The following is a 22,500-nucleotide window of genomic DNA, read 5'->3' as shown; positions in this document are numbered from 1 at the left end:
AGAACTTTGTGTGTAAAAATTATTTGAGACAGAGGATCGAGTATTGTAAGAATGAATATCAGAAATGTCTTGAAAGAGATCTTGAATGTTTCCAGGAGCATTTCTGTGTCTTATTTCAAACATAAGGTTAGCTAAAAGCTCATAATACAAAAATTTTAACGGTAAAACACTGGCATCAATAAGTAAAGGAATCGTATGTTGATTTCGCTCAGAAAAATAAATAAAGCGAAGAACTCGCTTTTGGAGCTTGAGAAGCTTTTCAAGGTGTGATTTATATGCTTGGCCCCATGCCACCAAACCATAAGTTAAATAAGGAGTAACTAAGGATCTAAAAATAGTTAAAAGAGTTTGTCTTGGCAGAAAGTGCCATAGTTTACAAATCAATCCTACAGTTCGGCTTATTTTAATAGCTACATGATCAATATGATGTTTCCAAGAAAGATTATTGTCAATTATTACACCTAGATATCTCACAAATTCTTTACATTCTAGAGCCACATTCTTTTGTTGATCATTATCGAATATCATAATTTTGGGATGATAAGTAAGTTTTCTCTGAGCTGGTCTAAAGATGACAAAATTTGTTTTTTTAATATTTAAGGTTAATTTATTAGCCGTTAACCAATCGAACAACTTGCAGAGTTCTTGATTTACAGTCGACTCAAGGGACTTAAGATTTTTGTCAGCATATACGGCATTCGTGTCGTCAGCAAATAAAAAAAATTTAAGTTTGTCAGAGGATTCTTGGATATCGTTGACATAAATTAGGAAAAGTAAAGGGCCTAGGACTGAGCCTTGCGGTACACCACAAGTGGTATTTTGCCTTTTAGATATATAAGAGCCAATTTGCGTAGTTTGAGTTCGACCATCCAAGTAAGATGAGAACCACTTATTTATAACACCACGAAAACCATAGTGATCTAACTTGTGTAAAAGAATTTCATGATCGACTGTATCAAAAGCCTTTTTCAGGTCAATGAATACACCACATGACAACAAGCGCTTGTCCATATTTTCCTGTATGGTACTTACAATGTCAAGAATTGCATGCTGTGTTGAATGCGCTTTGCGGAAGCCATATTGAGATGAAGAAAGTATATCATTTTGCTCAATGAAAGATTCCATTCTGGAGTAGACCAGTTTTTCGAAGATCCTATAAAAGTTAGACAGCAAAGAAATAGGCCTATAGTTGTTTGCATTAGTGTTATCTTCGGCTTTAAAAATAGGAATAATTTTTGCCATTTTTAATTTAGTGGGATACATCCCAGATGAAATAGAAAGATTTATTATTTCCGCAAGTGTACTGCTTACAACATTTGACGAGTACTTCAACAGTTGGGTAGGACATGAGTATAAACGATGAGACTTGTTATTTGGTATGCGCAAAATTTCCAATTCCACTTCAGTTGGGGTAACTAGATTGAAAGCAAACGACGAATCGGGAGAGTTAGATCTTTTCATAAAATCAAAATAATTACGCTGAATGGTTGGTAACTTATTTGCCAGTTTAGGTCCAACAGAAGCGAAATGGTCATTAAGTACGTTGGCTATTCTATTATGGTCACAGCTAACAGAATCATTATCAGTAGGGACTTTAATAGAAGTAATAGGTTTTGTGTTCTTCAATTTACGAGCAAGTACATTGTTTATTCCCTCCCAAGTTTTTTTCATATTAGTTAGGTTACCATTAAAAAATTTAGAATAGTATTGCTGTTTACTTAAACGCGTTAAGGTACAAATTTTGTTCCTATAAATTTTGTAGTTGGCGATGTCACCAGACGCATATAACTTATTTTTAACTTTAATGGAGATTCTTATGCCTTTGCTGATCCATGGTTTGGAGAGCTGTTTTGCTTTGCGGTCTGAAATTGTCTTCATAGGTACATGTTTATTTATCAATTTGTTAAACTTGTTATAAAAAGAAGAAAATAAATTGTCCACGTCACACGGTTTTTTTATCTGAGAGAGTATTCCAGTTCACATTAGACAGATCGGCGTTAAAACTGTCCCTAGAGAATCTAGAAAAATCCCGCACGTTAAATTTTCTTATCTTAATTTTATCCCTCATAGACCTCAGAATACAGAATTGCGAAAAATGATCACTTATATCAGAGATGATATTTCCACTAGCCACAACTTGATCAGGATTGTTGATAAAAATGTTGTCAATTAGGGTGGCGGAGATAGAGCGGACACGCGTTGGTTTGTCAATTGTGGGAACAAGAAAACAACTTTGAAGGGAAGTCAAAAAATCGTGACTATACGAAGATGACGCACATTTTAAATGGTCAATATTGAAATCACCCATGATCACAATATATTTTCCAGAGGACGCAAATTTTTCAATAGTCTCATCAAAATATGATTGAAAGATTTCAGGAGAATTGTGTTGTCTATAAAAGATTCCACAAATAACATTTTTCTTATTCTCAAAGGGAAACTCAGCCCACAATACCTGAAAAGCTTCATTGGAGGTCCTTTCTAAAACACGATAATCAAGTGACTCATCAATGAACATTCCCACACCCCCAGACACCAGAGGTGTTGGAACATATTCAAATACGTAGCCAGGTATATGTGCGGTGCACAATTGTGAATTTACATTGGTGATTTTTGTTTCAGTAACTCCGATGACATTAAAATGAAAATCTACTTCATGCAAAAGTTGAGTTTGAAGATTTTCCAGATTACGATTCAAGCTAACTACGTTGTTATGAAATATAGAAAAGCTAGAGATAGTTTCATCTTTTGACAACTTCGTTTTCATTTCCTTAAAACTATGGGGGGAGAAATATCGACTAGTTATTCTGTTAGAGGAGTAATCAACGGGTTTCAAATTATAATCTAAGGTTGTATTTAAGGAAAACAAATCTAAGTCATATAAGCTAGTAAGTTTCTCTAATTCCCTTTTAGTTTTACATGTGGTCGACACTGAACTATTAAACTGGCCATGAATTTCTGCCAAACATCCAGAACAACTATAATACGGTAAAATCTTCAGTATAGATCTAATAGAATTCACTGTACTTCTGTTCCTGCCTTTCATATTAGTACCATTGTAAAGCATAACAGTAGTTTAACTTAGCTGCAAGGATCCTCTGATCGAGCTTCAGGGCGTTCACGCAGTCTTAACTTAGTTAAGTCGTCAATCGCCCCCAGACGAATCGCCATAGAAGTATCCGTTTTGCGTAAGAAGATTGCTGCGCCTTTCGCCCAGCACCACTTGTAGTTGTATGTGTTTTGCTGTGCCTTCGCTGAGTGTAACAGCTCTTGTAGTCTCGGTGTAAGGTGGCTGTAAATTGCAATCCGATTAATTTCAGCAGAAGACGGGAGATTCAGGCCCTCGGTGGTTAGTCGACTGGTGTTACCTCTTGACGCGAGCACTTTGTCACGTATCATCCTTCTTGTGAATTTGCAAATAATCGAGTTCGGTCGTCTTCGGTTACCATTACCGGTCGAAGTATCTCGCTGTGGGACCCTATGAGCAATGTCGATCTCTGATAAGGAGATATCGACTCCAAGGCCGGTAAATAGCTTCACACACAATTCCGCGGTGTCTTGTGCAGATTCTCTTTCTGATATTAGTGGAACGCCCACGATCTTCAAGTTATATTGATAACTGTAATAGAGCATCTCGTCGATAGCTTTGTCAGTTCTGTCAACTTTAACTGTCAATAAATCCAACCTACGAGAGAAATTATCCAGAGCTTTTGACAAGCTGGATTCTGACTTCATAAGAGCATCATAGCTGTCGCTGAGGAATTGGACATCTTGTGTGCTCGGTAGAGCGGTGGCTGCCGCTTCGTGGTAATCCTTCTGTTCCGCCATCTTGGATTTGAGAAACTGAAATTCCTTCTTTAAATCAGTCAGTTGCCTCTTTAAATCATCGTTTTCTTTTCTTAGCACTTTAACTTTGTCTCCCATTAGTCAACAGAGAAAAAAAGAAAATGTATAACCTAGCCAAACAGTAAATACACGAGAAAGAACGCGGAGCGCTAGCTGAAGCGGGCCGCGTGTCTCGGCCACTCGTTCACCCTTTAGACTTCCTGAATCCACAAAAACAAAAAATCAGTTAGAATCGCAGGAATTGGGTGCCACAGGAGGTGTGGAAAACATCACAGAAGGTCCATGTGGTCTAAGCTTGGTAAGTTTCTTCAAAGTGTTTATGAAAAATTTCGATCCAATATAGTTAATGAAAGTGGAAAACCTTGACGCATTCTCTGAATTCTCCCTTCTCTGCCCTTTTCAGGGGTTCAACCCACGCGGGAGAAGGGCGTATCCAGGATAACGCATGCGCATCCTTAAAATGCCGCCATTGCCGCCCGTCAACGACTGGGCAAGACCATACATGGCACAAGAATTGGAAAAGCGTGCCCTGCCCGGATAGCCAATCACATCCCAGAATATAGCCAAATAATAAAGGTTTTAAATTAATATATGGCTTCTCAACTTTTTTTCTAAATGTTCCAAATGGAAAATAATACTGAGTAGTAACTGGATAAAGATATCAGGATAGGTTACCAGTCAAATAAATTAATTATCGAATATTACTTTCCAGCTCGCATGCGACTTGCGCTTTTATACACGACACCCCGCGCTTGCACACGGTTGATCTCATTTTGAAGCCATCCAAAGCAATGTGTCCACTTTTTTGTCAGGTTGATGAACAAGCGAGTGACTTTAATATTCGTGCCATTACTTGTCCTGTAACTGTTGGTGATGAATCACTGCCAGAAGGTTCCACATCCAGACGGCAGAGCCTTTTTTTTCCGCAAGAAGATTTCGAAGAAAGTGATGAAGGCTTCAGTCTAGACAACGAGTCCCAGGTGCAGCTTAATCGCTTCTTACCGCTTCGAGACGTCAGTCCAGTACGTCACACGTTATAAGTGCCGTGGAATACAGCGCACGAACGTATTAAACGCAGATACCTACGGAAAGCTCAACAATGTATATCTGCAATGCTTGATGTCCTGGCACCTGAAAATTCGCAAGAACTGTGGACGGAGCTTTGTGATCGTCATTTTGTAAGCAGAGAGAGTCAGGTTGTGGTCGAAGGCAGAAGTGAAAAAGAGACGGAGCTTCTTAATGCACTTGCTGAGAGCTACTTGAACGCGCAACATTGGAGCACCAGACGACAAATACTCTCATTGATGGCAGATAAGTTATCCGTTAAGGAGACGAGAGAGTTTATTCCAACCGTTACTAGCTATCGCTACAACATTGCCCAACGCCACAGGCTGTTACATGGAAGAGCTGCTCCTCTTCCAAACCAGGAGAAAAAGAGAATGAGGATTGAACCTGAAAAATTAGAACATTTTGTTTCTTTCATAACGAGTCCACACGTAATTCAAGATGTTCCTTTTGGGGAAAAACTTCTGAAATTGTCAACTGGCGAGATCATAAAAACACCCAATGTGATCAGAACAATGATACCAGAGCGCATTGTCCAGCAGTATCAACAATATTGCTGTGAAACCAACTTTGAGCTTATGAGTAAGAGAACCCTACAGAGAGTTTTGGCGGTGTGTTCTTCATCTGTTCGCAAGTCTCTGCAAGGACTTGATAACTTTTCAGCACAAGGAGCGGACGCATTTGATCATTTAGAGAAACTCGTAGACAAACTTGTTGACTGTAGCAAGACTCAGCAATGGGCGAGGGAAATTAAGCAGCAACTTCGTTTGTCGAAGCAGTACCTAAAGGGCGATTATAAGGTGGGTGCATATTTTATAATTATGCGTTGCCTTTGCGGAAGTGATGTAGTAGACTTCTTACTATGATACACAACTACCTTTTTCTTTCTCTCCAAGTCCTTTTTATGCTTAATTCACGAAACAAGAGTTTGCAATTCACTGTAATACGCTTACACACATGTATACAACGCCGAGAATCGGTTAAGTAATCTTTTTGAAATGTCGATGCGCAAGCGTTGCTTTGCAAATATGCACTGAATCACGCGGTTGCCATTTTACTTTTTTTTTAGGTACATGCAGTGGAGTCCTCAGAGGTTCCCGATCATTGTCGAATTTATGCGCTAAGTGATCCAAGCAATGCAGAATTTCAGGGCTCCTGCGACCATCTCCACAATGAGTCATGTGTGCAGTGTTATGAGTTAGAGGAAGTCATGCGTACCATAGAAGATGAGTGTTCAATTGCGCTTTCGTCGGCAGAAGATCAAGCTGACATGCTGCATACTATCAAACAGGCAAGGGATGATATCATTAGCTGGAAAGCCCATCAGCAAAGCATTCAGTTTTAGCCAAACTCGACAGCCGATCGGTGCTGTTAGTCCAGGACTGGGCAATGAAATATATGCCCCGAAAATATCGAGAGGCACAGTCAGATTGGTTTGCGAAGCGAGGATTGCCATGGCACATTAGCGTTGCCATAAGACGGTCAGAGGGCTCTGAACACTTTGAATCGCAGACACTTGTTCACGTATTTCAAAGCTGCGCCCAAGACAGTGTGACTGTGGCTTCGATAATGCTTGACTGCCTCACTACCCTGAAAAAGAAAATTCCAGACCTGGAAATGGCTTATTACAAACAAGATAACGCTGGCTGTTATCACAGCGGAAATTCAATTATCTCAGCTAAGCTGGCCGGTGATGCAGTAGGAGTGGCTGCTGTAAGAAACGACTTCTCGGACCCTCAAGGTGGAAAGGGGGTATGTGATCGCAAAGCAGTAACAATCAAAGGAGACGTTGGAAGGTACCCAAACGAAGGCAATGATGTCATCAACGCTTTACAGCTCAAAACAGCCATTGAATCTGGCCAAGGAACCACAGGAGTGAACGCAAGCTATGTTGCTGCCAAGCCGTCAAGCACCTTTAATATCAAATGGGATGGCATAAGCTTACTCAACAATTTTGAGTACGATGAAACTGGCTTACGAGTGTGGAGAGCATTCAATGTGGGTTCCGGTAAAGTAGTGCCATGGGCAAAGTTCGAAGGAGTCATGAAGCAGCCCGAAAAATTGGAAATCCTAGAACCCCCATCGCAGAATGTAAGTGGTGCACCGCCGTTCAAGATTGTGAGACATCGACATATCAAGAAAAGCTCTGTAAAAGCAGATTTCTCAACTGAAAACGAAAACCAAGATCGAAGCAGCACTGTTCAAAATAAGCCAGATGACATGCTTTTCCCGTGTCCAGAGGATGGATGTGTAAAAGCATACAGTCGCTTTGCAAACCTCCAGACACACCTAGATGCTGGAAAACACCAAATGATGCTCGAACAGGAAACTCTCTACGATAGAGCTAAAAGAGAATATTCTTCCAAGCAGACGGAGGGATGCAGTCGAATTCCAAGCATTTAAGTTACTGTCCAAGCAAAGAGCGACGCCTTGCCGCCTCTTCCAGTGGGATGGGCCCTGAAGACAATTAAGAAAAAGGTGCGTTTTACAAAGAAACAGACCGAATTCTTCACTGACCAATTTCAAAAAGGGGAGCAAAGTGGACGGAAAAGCGATCCACAGGGAGTTTCGAAAGCAATGAGCTTAGCAAGAGACCAAGCGGCCGTGGGGGAACGCCGATTTCAACCTGATGAAGTCCTTACGTCGCAGCAGATTAGTGGCTATTTTAGCCGTCTTTCAGCAAAGAAGCGATTAGAAGTTACAGCCGCCGGTAACGAAGCAAAAGCTAGTGAAGTCTCAGGAGTGGCCATGGAGAGTGCCGACGAGGACGAAATTTCGCCGATGCTGAGAGTCATCTATCTGCTGTGTGTGCAAATGTGATGAGAGATGTGGCTATTCGCCATCCGATTGTATCTTTTGATCGTAACATCTGCGAACTTGTACAAAAACGTACACTCACAACTTTAAGAGTGGATAGGCTAAGAGACATGTGTATCGACCTTAGGCTGGATATTTCTGACATTGCACCTCAGAAGAGGAAAAAGCCATACATCGCACGACTCACACAATTAGTCCAGGAGTGTACCTGCACTTCCAAGTAACTGAGCACTATACGTTTCACTAATAACTGATCCGCTGATTATAAAAGGCGGTGCGTACACAATTTTTAAGAGGGCGTTGCGTGACAGCAGAGTTCTACATATCGCATTTCAGTCACTCGAGCTCGCCACAATTTGTGGCGTCTCTTGCAATTTGTGTTGACGAGTTTCAGTATGTTCGAAACTGGCGAGTGCAGAAGGCGCAGAAGGGATGCAAATGCTCGAATTCATGTTCACTGGATGCGAAGCAAACGTAAACTAACGACTGTGTGGCAAATTTAACCTGTTGTGTGCAATTCAATTGTTCAACCTGTTGTGTGCAGAATTATGCAGAATTATGGCGCGATTCACAGGGTAGGAAAAGTCGAAATTTGTTTCTCCTGTCTCAGTATATGAAAATAAAGTGTAGTTGTAGACATTTTAATATGTTTCTAGTCATTTCAACGGCCAGTGAAGATGTAACTGACCAAAACAGTTATTTGTGTACAATGCGTTTAATTTTGTTATTACGCATCTCATTACGGCGTCACAGTATTTAACCGAAATACGGCCGGTGGTCATCTTTTTATTGTCAAAGGTCCCAAAGAAATAAAACCCAAATCGTAAAGAACTATCTTTCAAGGCTTCTTGGTAGTGTTATTGTAAACTTTGAGACACTACCACATGTATTTTTGCCAAGCTATTCTAGGCCACCTTTGCCTTAATTTCAAAAGGCCGTAGCTCCTCCAGGAATAACACGAGACAAAAACTATCACTTTTTCTCGTTAAAGCAAGTCCAACTCTATATTTCTATAGCTAGAAAAGTCCTTCTGTAACATTTTTGTTCGTATGACAGCTGCCCGAAAAGTGCATAATTTAAGGATCGCGCTTGGTGAAATTTGAGCAATTGACCCGCCGAAAGTTTTCAACGGTTTATTCCCGTTAAAGTGCATATTTCAAACATCTAACCCCATTTCCGTTACTTTACTATATAAGGCTACCTACAGGCAAAAAATGAGCCAAATCGATTTTTGGCCGTGTCCGCGATTTTTTCGATAATCTTTGATTTTTGCAGACATTTACTCTTAAAGAGTTGCCGAGAACGCTTTACGCGCATCGTGATTTTGACCATCTTCGGCTTGATTTCCCGGGACTTGAACGATATTTTCTAGTCCCGGGGACTATAAACTAAGTCCTGATGACCTTGTTTTGCAGTGAAATTGAAACAGCAAAAGTTTTTGAAAGCAGAGTTTCGAGCTTCTGGGCCGAAATATAGCCCCACTTCGCTTGAGGAGTGAAAGATGAGCCGAGTCCGCCTTACGCGCATCGTGATTTTGACCAACTTTGGCTCGATTGGCCGGAACTTAAGGAATATTTTCCAGTTCTCTGGACTCTAAACTAATTCCTGATGGCCTTGGTTTGCAATGAAATGGACACAGCAAAACTTTTTGAAAGCTCATCTTCAAGCTTCTGCGCCAAAATATAGCCCCACTTCACTTGAAGACTAAAAAGAATAGCCGAGACCGCCTTACACACATCGTGATTTTGACCAAGTTCAGCTCAATTTCCCGGAACTTGGGGGATATTTTCCAGTCTTGGGGACTTTAAAATAACTCGTTATGGCCTTTTTTGCAGTTCAAGGCACGAAGCGTAACTGTTTAAACGGTCACTTTCGAGCTTTTGGGCTGAAATATTGCCCTACTTCACTTTAAGACTGCAACAATAGCCGACCCGCGTTTCGCGACTCGTGATTTTGACCAACTTCGGATGGATATCCCGGAACTTGGGGGATATTTTCCAGTCCTGGGGACCCTAAGCTAACTCCTGATCACCTTGGTTTGAAGTGAACTTGACAAGGGAAAACTTTTTGAACGCTCACTTTCGAGCTTCTGGGGCGAAATATAGCCCCACTTCACTTTAAGACAGAAAGATTAGCCAAGACCGTCTTACGCCCATGGTGATTTTGACAAACTTCGGCTAAATTTCCCGGAATTTGCGGCATATTTTCCACTCCCTGGGTCTCTATACTAACTCCTGATGGCCTTGGTTTGCAGTGAAATGCACAGAGCATAACTTTTTTAACGATCACTTTGCAGCTTCTGGGCCGAAATATAGCCCCACTTCACTTTGAGACTGAAAGAGTAGCAAAGACCGCCTTACAGGCATCGTGATTTTGACCAACTTCAGCTGGATTTCCCGGAACTTGGCAGATATTTTCCAGTCCGGGGGACTTTAAACTAACTCCTGATGGCCTTTGTTTGCAGTTAAATGCACAAAGCGTAACTTTTTAAACGGTCACTTTCGAGCTTCTGGGCCGAAATATAGCCCCACTTCACTTTAAGACTGAAACAATAGCCGAGATCACGTTTCGCGCATCGTGATTTTGACCAACTTCGGATCGATATCCCGGAACTTGGGGGATATTTTCCAGTCCCACGGACTCTAAACTAACTCCTGATGGCCTTGCTTTGGAGTGAAATGGACACAGCAAAACTTTCTGAACGCTCACTTTTAAGCTTCTGGGCGGAAATATTGCCCCAGTTCACTTGAAGAATGAAAGAGTAGCCGAGACCGCCTTACGCTTATCGTGATTGTGACCAACTTTGGCTCGATTTCCCGGGAAATGGGGGATATTTTCCGGTACTGGGGACTCTAAAGTAACTCCTGATTGCCTTGGTTTGCATTGAAACGGAGAGAGCAAAACTTTTTGAACGCTCCCCTTCGAGGCTTCTGAGCCGAAATATAGTCCCACTTCACTTTAAGACTGAAAGAGTAGCCGAGACCGTCTTACGCGCATCGTGGTTTTGACCAACTTCGGCTAGATTTCCCGAAACTTCGGGGATATATTCCAGTCCCAAGGACTCTAAAGTAATTCCTGATGTCCTTGGTTTGCAGTCAAATGGACACAGCCAAATTTTTTGAACGCATACTTTCGAAATTCTGGGGAGAAATATAGCCCCCTTTACTTTAAAACTGAAAGAGTAGCCGAGACCGCCTTAGGCGCATCGTGATTTTGACCAACTTCGGCTCGAGTTTCCGGAACTTGGGAAATACTTTCTAGTCGCAAGGGCTCTAAACTAACGCCTGATGGCCTTGGTTTGCAGTGAAATGGACACAGCAAAACTTTTTGAACGCTCACTTTCGAGCTTGTGGGCCGAAATACAGCCACACTTCACTTTAAGACTGAAACAGTAGCCGAGACCGCGTTACGCGCATCTTGATTTTGATCAACTTCTGCTCGATTTCCCGAAACTTGGGAAGTATTTTCCAGTCCCGGGGACTCTAAACTAACTCCTGAAGGCCATGCTTTGGAGTGAAATTTACACAGCACAAGTTTTTGAACGCACACTTTCGAGGTTCTGGACCGAAAGAGAGCCCCACTTCACTTGAAGACTGAAAGAGTAGCCGAGACCGACTTACGCGCATCCTGATTTTGAGCAACTTCGGCTCGATTTGCCGGAACTTAGGGAATATATTCCAGTTTTGAGGACTCTAAACTAATTCCTGATGGCCTTGGTTTGCAGTAAAATGGACACAGCAAAACTTTTTGAAGGCTCAATTTCGAGCTTCTGGGCCAAAATATAGCCCCACTTTACTTTAACACTAAAAGGGTAGCCGAGACCGCCTTACGCGGATCGTGATTTTGACAAACTTCGGGTTGATTTCCCGGAACTTGGGGGATATTTTCCAGTCCCGGGGACTCTAAACTAACTCCTGCTTGTGTTGGTTTGGAGTGAATGGAAACAGCAAAACTTTTTGAACGCTGACTTTCCAGCTTCTGGGCCCAAAAGTTTAGCCCCACTTCATTTTAAGATTGAAAGAGTATCCGAGGCCGCCTTACGCACATCGTAATTTTTACTAACTTAAGCTCGATTTTCGGAAACTTCGGGGATATTTTCCAGTCCCGGGGACTCTAAACTAACTCCTGATGGCCTTGCTTTGCAGTGAAATGGACACAGGAAAAATTTTTTAACGCTCTTGTGCGAGCTTCTGGGCCAAAATATAGCCACACCTCACTTTAAGACTGAAAGAGTAGCCGAGACCGCCTTATGCGAATCGTGATTTTGACAAACTACGCCTCGATTTCCCGAAACTTGGGGGATATTTTGCATTCCCGGGGACTCTAAACTGACCCCCGACGTCCTTGGTCTGCAGTAAACTGGACACAGCAAGGCTTTTTGAACGCTCATTTTCGAGTTTCTGGAACGAGATATAGCCCCACTTTACTTTAAGACTAAAAGAGTAGCCGACACCGACTTACGCGCATCCTGATTTTGACCAACTTCGGCTCGGTTTCCCGGAACTTAGGGGATATATTCAAGTCTCGGGGACTCTAAACTATCTCCTGATTGTCTTGGTTTGCAGTGAAATGGACACAGCAATTTTTTTTGAACGCTCACTTTGGACCTTCTGGGCCGAAGTAGAGCCTCACTTCACTTTAAGACTGAACGAATAGCCGAGATGGCCTTACGCGTATCTTCATTTTGACAACCTTTGTCCCTATTTTCCCGCCCTTAAAGGGTATTTTCCAGTCCCTGGGACTCTAACCTAACTTCTGCTCGCCTTTGTTTGCAGTGAAATTGACACAGGAAGACCTTTTGAACGGTCACTTTCGAGCTTCTGGGCAGAAATATAGCCCCGCTTCACTTTAAGACTGAAAGATTAGCCGAGACCGCCTTACGCACATGGTGATTTTGACCAACTTCGGCTAAATTTCCCGGAATTTGGGGGATATTTTCCACTTCCTGGGTCTCTAAACCAGTTCCTGATGGCTTTGGTTTGCAGTGAAATTGACACAGCAAAACCCTTTTAAACACTAACTTTAGAGCTTCTGGGCCGAAATATAGCCACTTCACTTCAAGACTGAAAGAGTAGCCGAGACCGCCTGACGCGCATCGTGATTTTGATTAACTTCGGCTCGATTTTCCGGAAATTGGGGGATATTTTCCAGTGCCGGAATCTCGAAACTCAACTCTGATATCTTTATTTTTTGCTGAAATGGACACAGGATAAAGAAGCGCAAGCTAGGTGTCGAGCTTCTAGGCCGAAATATAGCCCCACTTAAATTTAAAACGGTAAGAGTACCATAAACTCTTACGCATATCGTGATTTTCAGCAACTTTGGTTGATTTGCCGGATTTTGGTTGATATTTTACAGTCCCGGGGACTCTAAACTAACTTCTGATGGCCTTAATTTTTACTAAAATGGACACAGATAAAAGGAGCACTCGCTCGGTATCGAGCTTCTAGACCGAAATATAGCCCCACTTCACTTTAAGACGGAAAGAGTAGCAAAGAACGCCTTCCGCGCATCGTGATTTTCACCAACTTCGGCTCGATTTCCCGCAACTTCGAGGATATTTTCCAGTCCCGAGATTTTTAAACTAACTCCTCATTGTCGTGGTTTGCAGTGAAGTGGACTTAGCAAAACTTTTTAAACGATCACTTGTGAGTTTCTGGAACAAAATAGAGCCCAAATTTACTTTAAGACTGATAGAGTAGCCGAGACCGGCTTACGCGCATTGTGATTTTGACCAAATTTGGCTCGATTTCCCGGAACTTGGGGGATATATTCCAGTCCCGGGGACTCTAAACTAACTCCTGATGGCCTGGGTTTGCAGTGAAATGGACACAGGAAAACATTTTGAACGCTTCCTTTCGAGCTTCTGGGCCGAAACATAGCCCCACTTCACTTTAAGACTTAAAGAGTAGTCGAGAGCGCCTTACGCGCATCGTGATTTTGACCATCTTCGGCTTGATTTCGCGGGACTTGGGGGATATTTTCTAGTCCCGAGGATTCTCAGCTAAGTCCGGATGGCCTTGTTTTGCAGTGAAATTGAAACAGCCAAACTTTTTGAAAGCAGAGTTTCGAGCTTCTAGGCCGAAATATAGCCCCACTTCACTTGAAGAGTGAAAGATGAGCCGAGTCCGCCTTACGCGCGTCGTGATTTTGACGAACTTCGGCTCGATTTGCAGGAACTTAAAGAATATTTTCCAGTTCTGTGGACTCTAAACTTATTCCTGATGGCCTTGGTTTGCAGTGAAATGGACACAGCAAAACTTTTTGAACGCTTATCTTCGAGATTCTGGCCTAAAATATAGCCCAACTTCACTTTAAGACTGAAAGAATAGCTGAGACCGCCTTCCGCGCATCGTGATTTTGACCAACTTCGGCTCGATTTCCCGGAATTTGGGGGATATTTTCCAGTCCCGGAGACTCTAATCCAACTCCTGATCGTCTTGGTTTGCATTGAAATAGACACAGCCAAACGTTTTGAACGCTCGAGCTTCTGGCCCGAAATATAGACTGAAAGAGTAGCCGAAACCGTCTTGCGCGAATCGTGATTTTGACCAACTTCGGGTCGATTTCTCGCAGCTTGGCGGATATATTCGACTCCCGCGAGCTCTAAATGAACTCCTTATAGCCTTGGTTTTCGGAAAAATGGACAGAGCAGAACCTTTTTAACACTCACCTTCTAGCTTGTGGGCTTAAATAGAAGCCCACTTCACTTTAACCCTGAATTAGTGGCGGAGACCGCCTTACGCGCATCGTGATTTTGACCAAGTTCAGCTCGATTTCTCGGAACTTGAGGGATATTTTCCGGTCCGCGGGACTCTAAACTAACTCCTGATGGCCTTGGTTTGTAGTGAAATGCACAGAGCATAGCTTTTTTAACGATCACTTTGCAGCTTCTGGGCCGAAATATAGCCCCACTTCACTTTAAGACTGAAAGAGTAGCGGAGACCGCCTTACAGGCATCCTGATTTTGACCAACTTCAGCTCGATTTCCCGGAACTTGGTAGATATTTTCCAGTCCGGGAGACTTTAAACTAACTCCTGATGGCCTTTGTTTGCAGTTAAATGCACAAAGCGTAACTTTTTAAACGGTCACTTTCGAGCTTCTGGGCCGAAATATAGCCCCACTTCACTTTAAGACTTTAACAATAGCCGAGATCGCGTTTCGAGCATCGTGATTTTGACCAACTTTGGATCGATATCCCGGAACTTGGGGGATATTTTCCAGTCCCGGGGACTCTAAACTAACTCCTGATCGCCTTGCTTTGCATTGAAACTGACAGAGCAAAACGTTGTGAAGACTCACCTTCGAGCTTCTGGGCCGAAATATAGCCACACTTCTTTTTAAGAGTAAGAGTAGCCGAGTCTGTCTTACGCAAATCGTGATTTTGACTAACTTCGGCTCAATTTCCCGGAACCTGAAGGATATATTCCAGTCCCGGGAACACTAAACTAACTCCTGATGGCCTTGGTTTCCAGTGAAATGGACACAGCAAATTTTTTTGAACCCTTACTTTGGAGCTTCTGGGCCGAAATAGAGCCCCACTTTATTTTAACACTAAAAGAGTAGCCGAGACGGCCTTACGCGCTTATTTCTTTTGCCAAACTTTGTCTCGATTTTCGGCACTTACGGGATATTTTCCAGTCCCTGGGACTGTAAACTAACTCTTGATGGCTTTGGTTCGAAGTGAAATTGACCCAGGAAAACTTTTTGAACGCTCACTTTCGAGCTTCTGGGGCGAAATATAGCCCCACTTCACTTTAAGACTGAAAGATTAGCCAAGGCCGCCTTACGCCCTGGTGATTTTGACAAACTTCGGCTAAATTTCTCGGAATTTGGGGAACATTTTCTACTCCCTGGGTCTCTAAACTAACTCCTGATGGCCTCGGTTTGCAGTGAAATTGAGACAGCAAAACTTTTTAAACACTCAGTTTCGAGCTTCTGGGCCGAAATATTGCCCAACTTCACTTTAAGACTGAAAGAGTAGCCCAGACCGCCGTACGCGCGTCGTGATTTTGACCAACTTTGGCTAAATTTCCCGGAACTTGGAGGATATTTTCCATTCCCGCGGACTCTAAACTGGCCTCCGACGTCCTTGGTCTGCAGTAAAATGGACACAGCAAAACTTTTTGAACGCTCACTTTCGAGCTTCTGGCCCGAAATATAGCTCCACTTTACTTTAAGATTGAAAGAGTAGCCGAGACCGGCTTACGCGCATCGTCATTTTGACCAACTTCGGCTCGATTTCCCGGAACTTGCGGGATATTTTACAGTCCCGCGGACTCTAAAGTAACTCCTGATGGCCTTGCTTTGGAGTGAAATGGACACAGCAAAACTTTCTAAACGCTCACTTTCGAGCTTCTGGCCCGAAATATAGCTCCACTTTACTTTAAGATTGAAAGAGTAGCCGAGACCGGCTTACGCGCATCGTCATTTTGACCAACTTCGGCTCGATTTCCCGGAACTTGCGGGATATTTTACAGTCCCGCGGACTCTAAAGTAACTCCTGATGGCCTTGCTTTGGAGTGAAATGGACACAGCAAAACTTTCTAAACGCTCACTTTCAAGCTTCTGGGCGGAAATATTGCCGCAGTTCACTTTAAGAATGAAAGAGTAGCCGAGACCGGCTTACGCTTATCGTGATTGTGACCAAGTTTGGCTCGATTTCCCGGAAAATGGGGGATATTTTCCGGTACTGGGGACTCTAAAGTAACTCCTGATTGCCTTGGTTTGCATTGAAATGGAGAGAGCAAAACTTTTTGAACGCTCCCCTTCGAGCTTCTGAGCCGAAATATAACCCCACTGCACTTTAAGACTGAAAGAGTCGCCGAGACCGTCTTACGCGCATCGTGGTTTTGACCAACTTCGGCTAGATTTCCCGAAACTTCGAGGATATATTCCAGTCCCAAGGACTCTAAAGTAATTCCTGATGGCCGTGGTTTGCGGTGAAATGGACACAGCCAAATTTTTTGAACGCATACTTTCGAAATTCTGGGGAGAAATATAGCCCTACTTCACTTTAAAACTGAAAGAGTAGCCGAGACCGCCTTAGGCGCATCGTGATTTTGAGCAACTTCGGCTCGAGTTTCCGGAACTTAAGGGATATTTTTCAGTCCCGGGGACTGTAAACTAACTCACGATGGCCTTGGGTTTCAGTTAAATTGAGAGAGCAAAACTTTTTGAACGCTCACTTTCGAGCTTCTGGACCGAAATATAGCCCTACTTCACTTTAAGACTGAAAGAGTAGCCGAGATCGCCTTACGCTCATCGTGATTTTGACGAACTTCGTCTCGATTTCGCGGAACTTGGGGGATATTTTCAGTACCGGGGACTCTAAACTAACTCCTGATGGCTTTGGTTTGCAGTGAAATGGACACAGGAAAACCTTTTAAACGCTCACTTTCGAGCTTCTGGGCCGAAGCATAGCCCTACTTCACTTGAAGACTGAAAGAGTAGCTGAGACTGCCTTACGCGCATCTTGATTTTGGGTTACTTCGGCTCGATTTGCCGGAACTTGGGAAATAATTCCCAGTCCCGGGCACTCTAAGCTAATTCCTGATGGCCTTGGGTTTCAGTGTCATGGACACAGCGAAACTTTTTGAACGTTCACTTTCGAGCTTCTGGGCCGAAATATAGCCCCACTTCACTTTAAGAGTGAAAGAGTAGCCGAGACCGCCTTACGCGCATGGTAAATTTGTCCAACTTGGGCTTGATTTCTCGGGGTTTGGGGGATATTTTCCACTTCCGGAAGCTCTAAACTAACTCCTGATTGCCTTGGTTTTCAGTGAAATGGACACAGGTAAAAGGAGCGCACGCTAGGTTTCCAGGTTGTAGGCCGAAATGTAGCCCCACTTTATTTATTTAAGACTGAAAGGGTAGACGAAACCGCCTTAAGCGCATCGAAATTTATAGCCACTATGGCTCGATCTGCCAAAACTTGGGGTATATTTTCCAGTCCCAGGGACTCTAGGCTAACTCCTGATAACCTTAGTTCTCAGTAAAATGGTCCCAGGCAACAGGAGCGCACGCTCCCTGTCGAGCTTCTAGGTCGAAATAAAGCCCCACTTCATTTTAAGACTGAAAGAGTAAACGAAACTGCCGTACGCTTATCGTAATTTTAAGAAAGTATGGCTCAATTTGCCGAAACTTGCAGGATAGTTTCCAGTCTCGAGGACTCTAAACTATCTCCTGATGGACTTAGTTCTTAGTGAAAAGGATACAGGCAAAAGGAGCGCACGCTCGGTGTCAAGCTTATAGAACCGAAATATGGCCCCACTTCATTTTCAGAGTGAAAGAGTAGCCGACACCGCCTTACTCGCATCTTGATTTTGAGCATCTTTGGCTCGATTTGCCGGAATTCGGAGAATATTTTCCAGTCCCGAGGACTCTATGCTAACTCATGATCAACTTAGTTTTCAGTGATATGTACACAGGCAAAAGGAGCGCACGCTCGCTGTCGAGCTTCTCGGCCGAAATATAGCCCCACTTCATTTTAAGACTGAAAGAGTAGCCGAGACCGCCTTACGCGCATGGTAAATTTGTCCAACTTGGGCTTGATTTCTCGGGGTTTGGGGGATATTTTCTACTTCCGGAAGCTCTAAACTAACTCCTGATTGCCTTGGTTTTCAGTGAAATGGACACAGGTAAAAGGAGCGCACGCTAGGTTTCCAGGTTGTAGGCCGAAATGTAGCTCCACTTTATTTATTTAAGACTGAAAGGGTAGACGAAACCGCCTTAAGCGCATCGAAATTTATAGCCACTATGGCTCGATCTGCCAAAACTTGGGGTATATTTTCCAGTCCCGGGGACTCTAAGCTAACTCCTGATAACCTTAGTTCTCAGTAAAATGGTCACAGGTAACAGGAGCGCACGCTCCCTGTCGAGCTTCTAGGTCGAAATAAAGCCCCACTTCATTTTAAGACTGAAAGAGTAAACGAAACTGCCGTACGCTTATCGTAATTTTAAGAAAGTATGGCTCAATTTGCCGAAACTTGCAGGATAGTTTCCAGTCTCGAGGACTCTAAACTATCTCCTGATGGACTTAGTTCTTAGTGAAAAGGATACAGGCAAAAGGAGCGCACGCTCGGTGTCAAGCTTATAGAACCGAAATATGGCCCCACTTCATTTTCAGAGTGAAAGAGTAGCCGACACCGCCTTACTCGCATCTTGATTTTGAGCATCTTTGGCTCGATTTGCCGGAATTCGGGGAATATTTTCCAGTCCCGAGGACTCTATGCTAACTCATGATGAACTTAGTTTTCAGTGATATGTACACAGGCAAAAGGAGCGCACGCTCGCTGTCGAGCTTCTCGGCCGAAATATAGCCCCACTTCATTTTAAGACTGAAAGAGTAGCCGAGACCGCCTTACGCGCATCGTGATTTTGAGCAACTTTCGCTCGATCTGCCAGAATTTGGGAAATATTTTCCAGTCCCAAGGACTCTAAACTAACACCTGATCGCCTAAGATGTCAGTGAAATGGACACAGGTAAAATTAGCGCACGCCCGGTCTCGAGCTTCTAGGTCGAAATATAGCCCCACTTCATTTTAAGACTGAAAGGGTAGCCGAGACCGCCTTACGTGCGTCGTGATTTTGGGCCACATTTGCTCGATTTCCCGGAAGTTGGGGAATAATTTAAAGACCCAGGGACGCTAAACTAACTCCCGATGACCTTGGTTTCCAATTTAATGAACACAGCAAAACATTCTGAACGCTCACGTTCGAGCTTCAGGGCCGAAATATAGCCCTACTTAAATTTAAGACTGAAAGAATAGCCGAGAGCCCGTTACGCGCATGGCGATTTTGATGAACTTCGGCGCGATTTCCTGGAACTTGGAGAATATTTTCCACTCCCGGGGACTCTAAACTAACTCCTGACGGCCTTGGTTTCCAGTGAAAGGGACAGAGCAAAACTTTTTCAACGCGCGCTTTCGAGCTTCTTCGCCGAACTATAGCCCAACTTCACTTTAAGAATGAAAGACTAACCGAGAGCGCCTTACGCGCATCGTGACTTTGACCAACTTCGGCCCGATCTGGCGGACCTTGGGAAATATTTTCTAGTCCCAAGGGCTCTAAACTAACTCCTGATGGCCTTGCTTTGCAGTGAAATGGACACAGCAAAACTTTTCGAATGCGCACTTTCGAGCCTCTGGGCCGAAATATAGCGCAACTTCACTTTAAGACTGAAAGAGTAGCCAGGACCGCCTTTCGCGCATCGTGATTTTCAACAACTTGGGCTCAATTTCCCGGAACTGGGGGGATATTTTCTACTTCCGCGTACTCTAAACTAACGCCTGATGGCCTTGGTTTTCAGTTAAATTGAGAGAGCAAAACTTTTTGAACACTCACTTTCGAGCTTGTGGGCCGAAATACAGCCACACTTCACTTTAAGACTGAAACAGTAGCCGAGACCGCGTTACGCGCATCGTGATTTTGATCAACTTCTACTCGATTTCCCGGAACTTGGGGAATATTTTCCAGTCCCGGGGACTCTAAACTAACTCCTGATTGCCATGCTTTGCAGTGAAATTTACACAGCACAAGTTTTTGAACGCACACTTTCGAGGTTCTGGACCGAAATATAGCCCCACTTCACTTGAAGACTGAAAGAGTAGCGGAGACCGACTTACGCGTATCCTGATTTTCAGCAACTAGGCTCGATTTGCCGGAACTTAGGGGATATATTTCAGGACTCTAAACTAATTCCTGATGCCCTTGGTTTGCAGTAAAATGGACACAGCAAAACTTTTTGAACGCTCAATTTCGAGCTTCTCGGCCAAAATATAGCCCCACTTTACTTTAACACTACAAGGGTAGCAGAGATCGCCTTACGCGCATCGCGATTTTGACAAACTTCGGGTTGATTTCCCGGAACTTGGGGGATATTTTCCAGTCCCGGGGACTCTAAACTAACTCCTGAGGGCGTTGCTTTGCAGTGAAATGGACACAGGAAAACTTGTTTAGCGCTCTTGTGCGAGCTTCTGGGCCAAAATATAGCCACACTTCACTTTAAGACTAAAAGAGTAGCCGAGACCGCCTTATGCGAATCGTGATTTTGACAAACTACGCCTCCCTTTCCCGGAACTTGGGGGATACTTTCCAGACCCGGGAACTTTAAACTAACCTCTGATTGCCTTGGTTTGCAGTAAAATGGAAACGGCAAAACTTTTTCAACGCTCACTTTAAAGCTTCTGGGCCAACACATAGCCCCACTTCACTTTAAGACTTAAACAGTAGCCAAGACCGTCTTAAGCGCATCGTGATTTTGACCAAGTTCGGCTCCATTTCCCGGAACTGGGGGGATATTTTCCAGTCCCGGGGACTCTAAACTAACTCCTGATTGCCTTGGTTGGCCAAGCAATGGACACAGGAAAACTTTTTGAACGCTCACTTTCGAGCTGCTGGGTCGAAATATAGCCCCACTTCACTTCAAAACTGAAAGAGTAGCCGAGACCGCCTTGCGCGCAACGTGATTTTGACCAACCTCCGCTTGATTTCCCGGAACTTGGGGGATATTTTACAGTCCCGGGGACTCTAACGTATTTCCTCTTGGCCTTGGTTTGCAGTGAAATGGACACAGGAAAACTTTTTGAACGCTCACTTTCGAGCCTTTGGGCCGAAATATAGCCCATTTCATTTTAAGGCTGAAAAAGTAGACGAGATCGCCTTACGCGCATCGTGATTTTGAGCCTCTATGGCTCGATTTCCCGGAACTTGGGGGATAATTTCCAGCGCTGGGAGCTCTAAACTAACTCCTGATTGCCTTAGTTTTCAGTGAAATCGACACAGATTAAATTAGCGCACGCTCGGTGCCGAGCTTCTAGCTCGAAATATAGCCCCACTTCATTTTAAGACTGAAAAAATAGACGAAACGGCCTTACGCGCATCGTGATTTTGAGCAACTTTGGCTCAATTTGCCGGAACTTGTGGGATATTTTTCAGTCCCAGGGACTGTAAAGTAACTCCCGATCGCCTTGGTTTGCATTGAAATGGACAGAGCAAAACATTTTAAACGCTCACCTTCAAGCTTCTGAGCCGAATATAGCCCCACTTCACTTTAAGCCTGAAAGAGTAGCCGAGACCGTCTTACGCGCATTGTGATTTTCATCAACTTTGGCTTGATTTTCCGGAACTTGGGGGATATTTTCCAGTCCCGGGGACTCTAAACTAACTCCTGATGGCCTTGCTTTGCAGTGAAATGGATACAGCAAAATTTTTCAACGCTCACTTTCGACCTTCTGGGCCGAAATATAACCCCACTTCACTTTAAGACTTAAGAGTGGATGTCTCTAAAAATCAAAGAAAAATAAAAAAATCGCGGACATGGTCAAAAATTCGTTTCGTCCCATTTTTTGTCTACAGGTAGCTATAGGTCCTAGCTAAAGTGAAATGAGGTTAGTTTGTGTAAATATTCATTTTGACGCGAATAAACCGTTATGAATTGCATGATCGAAAATGAGTGCGTGCGAGCTCGAAATTATGTAGTTTTCAGGCCGACCTTAGATGAACTAAAATGCGACAGCAGGAATTGTCTAGCTATAAATATATACAGTTGGCCTTCCTTTACCAAGATATACTGATATTTTTTGTATTGTGTCCTTCCTGATGAAACCACGGGTTAATTACCAGAGGACGTCCTCGCCATTTTTAGTTCACGTCAAACCCGGCCTAATATATTGTGGCAAAAGTGCATGTGGTAGTGTTTCAAAATTTCCAGCAATACTTTCACGAGGGCTTATAAGGTAGGTCTTCAAATTTATCGTTTCATTTTTCTG

The 22,500-nt window shown here is 43.5% G+C and overlaps 2 pseudogenes; both read left to right on the top strand.

Annotated features, from left to right (window-relative positions):
* Positions 1 to 22,500, top strand: part of LOC145466219 (uncharacterized) — a 423,498-nt pseudogene that overhangs the window by 73,627 nt on the left and 327,371 nt on the right.
* On the top strand, positions 4,959 to 7,952 carry LOC145466149 (uncharacterized; annotated as a pseudogene).

This window comes from Orbicella franksi, chromosome 13 (genome assembly GCF_964199315.1).
Source record: "Orbicella franksi chromosome 13, jaOrbFran1.1, whole genome shotgun sequence".
NCBI classification, from domain to species: domain Eukaryota; kingdom Metazoa; phylum Cnidaria; class Anthozoa; order Scleractinia; family Merulinidae; genus Orbicella; species Orbicella franksi.
The sequence above is the reverse complement of the archived record's forward strand: the minus strand, read 5'-3'. Positions and strand labels throughout refer to the sequence as shown.